The following is a 3,697-nucleotide window of genomic DNA, read 5'->3' as shown; positions in this document are numbered from 1 at the left end:
CTGTTAACTTCTGAGGTGTTCACAGTGCCCAGAATTGATCTTTTCATCAACTCATACCATCCTTTTGCTTCCGGAGTGAGGTTACATCTCTTCAGGAACTTGTATCTGTTTTTGTTATCTCCTTCCCATTCTGAGTTCTCAAAACAAATGTCTCTCGCAATCTCCTCATAATCTTGATCTTCAGTCAATCTTTGTTGGTATCCCGGTTCATCAAAGCGGACTGACTTTAGTTTCAAGACTTTCTTGATTGCGTCCGGGCTAAAGTCTACTTCCACCCCCTGCACATAACTCTTGTACGTTGGGGGATGACGCATGTCAAGCCTTGGGACATTTGCATAGAACTCTCTTATGATATTGGTATTAATTCGGGTGGCTGGTGATGTAAGTTCCTCCCATCTCCTCTTCCGGATTTTGTTCTTCATTTCTTGACATCCATCATCCAGCAACATGAATGGAATTTCAGGATAGATTCTTTTCTCGTTCATCCATTGAATTTGCATTTGATGAAACCAAGACTTGAACCTCCGTTGGTCATATTCATGTGTTTCTTCCTCCACTATTGGATCTTTTCCTTTTCGTCGTTTGGTTCTTGAGGAGGATGCCATGATCACTTGGTTGGTTGAGAGGGGATGTGAAGAATGTTGGAGATTTTGATGTATGTTTGGAGGAGAAAGAAGTTAGGACCGGACTTGCTATGATAAGAAATTATGAAGAGAAGTTTAAGTGGTTGGAGTTTAAAGTAGGAGAAAGGTTGCACAAAGCTTGTTATATTGAGGAGTGATTCGGTCATGTGCATGGCTTGAAGGTGGTATGCTTTTAAATGAGCAATGAAGGGCTAGGATGCAATTAGACACTATGGGGATCAAGGGTGTGCATGTATGGATGAATGAAGACAAAATTTGCTCCTTCCCTTGCCTTTGCCGTGATCATTCTCAAGGAGTGGCAGATTTCTTTCTTGAAGCATGTGATGGGATTTTGTCCTTATGCTATGCTTTCCTTTGTCTTGTCTTTTTCTTTGAAGATTCTTTGACCTCCTAGTCACCACAACAAGACAACATACATTAGTCTTATCCAACCGTAGCAAGGGTGTACTTTTTATTAAAACTTTGTGAACCATTAATTCTTGTCTCATTTGAACCGTGACACTCTCTTTGGAGGACACCAAACTTAATGTTTGGTAATGTATAAAGAAATGAGTCTCTTCCTCCAACTAGTGAGGTTCAAATGTTACATGTTCATAAGAATTGTTTCCATTACACTTTCTTTGTCTCTTTTTTTTTTTTTTTTTTCATGAAGGATTAATTGTATCCTTGAATCGGTGCATCAAGGTTTGATGAACACCAAACTTGTTTCTTGTCAAAAGGTATATCACAATTAATGCCTTCATCATTGAATAAGAATTTTTTCTATTTATAAGGTTTTGGAAAATAACAAATGTATGATTATTGATGCATGAGTTCCAAATTTTCATGAAGCTATGTGTACACCAAACTTAGTGTTCGGGCATATGCTCTATCAAAATATTTTAAGCATGTGAAACGAAATTCTTTGTAACATTGGTTTAGTGTGCTTGGAGGCACACTAAACTTAGTATATGTTTCATAACAGTGTATGCAGTCAATGGACATGTTCATGAAAAGAGAAACGAATTCATGCTCAAATGATCATAACTTATTGAATTTAAAATGACATGAATCTTAAAGCATGGGTTGCCTCCCATGGAGCGCTCTTTTATTGTCACTAGCTTGACATTGAGGCTTTCTTTTATGGTGGTTGGTGCTTGTAGGGCCTCAATTTGTCTCCTCTGACCGTGATCCTCTTCTTTGTTTTCTGGTGTTCTATTTCAGCATGCTCTAATGATAGTATGTTGCTGACAGTGTAGTAATCCTCGGTTTGTTGATTTGCCCCCAGTTGTTGATATATCAGTTGCACTTTGTCACCTTTGGAAAGCCCCTCTGTTGGAATCTTTCTATTCTTCCAGCCCCTTTTTGCTTTGTTTCTGCGTTTCATCTTTCCTTTTGTTGATCTTTCTTTTCTGGCCATAGGCTTTCCTTGGTGGCCTCTCTTTTCAGTGGCTACTACTCTAATACCCTCTTGGGCTTTTTCATCAGTCTGCACAATCCTCAGCATTGGGATGTTGCTGTGACTTTCTTGGTCATTTTTTTTATAGTCTTTCTTCTCCCTGCTAAATTATGCCTCTGGTAAAACCTTCAGAGTAACACTCTGGTCATGCATCCTTAGAGTTAATTCCCCTTCCTCTACGTCTATGATAGCTCTAGCAGTGGCCAAGAATGGCCTTCCCAGTATAACAGAGTCACTATCATCATCGTTTGATTCTAGAACCACAAAATCAGCAGGGTAAATAAAACTGTCCACCTTGACCAAAAGATTTTCAATTACACCCCTGGGGTATACCATTGACTTGTCTACCAGCTCCAAAGACATTTGTGCTGGTTTGACCTCCTCTATATTCAGCTTTTTCACCAAGGAGGATGGTATTAAGTTAATACTTGCTCCGAGATCGCACATTGCTTTAGTGATGGTTAATTCCCCAATGGTGCAAGGCAACAAGAAGCTCCCTGGGTCCTCAAGCTTGGGGGGAAGCCCCTTTTGAATCAAGGCCCTGCATTCCTCAGTAATCATTATGGTTTCTTTCTCATCCCAACTTCTTTTCTTGTTGATGAGATCCTTCAGAAACTTGGAGTATAGAGGCATTTGCTCAAGTGCTTCAGCAAAGGGGATATTAATTTCTAGCTTCTTAAAGAGCTCAAGGAATTTGTGAAAATGCTGGTCTTTAACCTCTTTGTTGAACCTCTGGGGATATGGCAGTGGAGGTGTGATGCTCTTTCCTATTTGCTGCTGCCCCTGAGCTACTTCCTTTGAGCTATGTGGCTGGTTGTCCTTCTCTTTGAGTTTCTCAGTGTCTTTGTTTGGCATCACAACTTGCTCTTTAGCCTCATCTACCTTTGTTTGATTCTCATCCTCCATTGGTTCTTTGGTGTTCTCTGCTTGCTTCCTTGTAGTGTCATTGTTGCTTATCAATGCTCTTCCACTCCTTAATTGTATTGCCTTGCATTCTTCCTTGGGATTTGGAATTGTGTCACTGGGTAGTGAGTTTGAGGGTCTCTCAATAGATACTTGCTTGGAGAGTTGCCCCATCTGTCTCTCTAGGCTCTTCAGGGAGGCTTCCTGATTCTTGGCTACCATTTCTTGGTGTTTCAGCATTTTGTCTATCATGGCCTCCAAGTGAGTGATTCTTTGGGCTTCAGGTGATACTTGAGGTGGGTTATGAGATGTGGGTGGTGGATGGTAGGTATTTTGGTTGGTGGGTTGGTTATTAGGTTGGTATTGGTTGAGGTTGGGGTAGTTGTTTTGAGGTTTTCTGTAGGGGTTTTGGTTAGTCTGCTGCTGGTTGTGGTTTTGGTTGCTTCTTGGGTTGTGTTGGTTTGAGTTCCTCTGCCATGGTTGTTGGTTTTGGGCATGGTTATCTCCCTATCTGAGGTTTGGGTGGTTCTTCCAGGATGGATTGTATGTATCACCATACACTTCATTTGGTCCTTGGTTGTGCATATACTGTACTTGCTCTTGTTGTTGTTCTTCTTGAATTTCTTCACTCTGTCCCCATGTGGTTGATGATTGGCTAGTGTTGACTGCTGCAACTTGGAGACTATCAATTCTCTTGGCCATTTGCTCAAAT

This window comes from Arachis hypogaea, chromosome 13, assembly GCF_003086295.3.
Source record: "Arachis hypogaea cultivar Tifrunner chromosome 13, arahy.Tifrunner.gnm2.J5K5, whole genome shotgun sequence".
Taxonomy (NCBI): Eukaryota; Viridiplantae; Streptophyta; class Magnoliopsida; order Fabales; family Fabaceae; genus Arachis; species Arachis hypogaea.
This window is presented reverse-complemented; position numbering follows the sequence as displayed.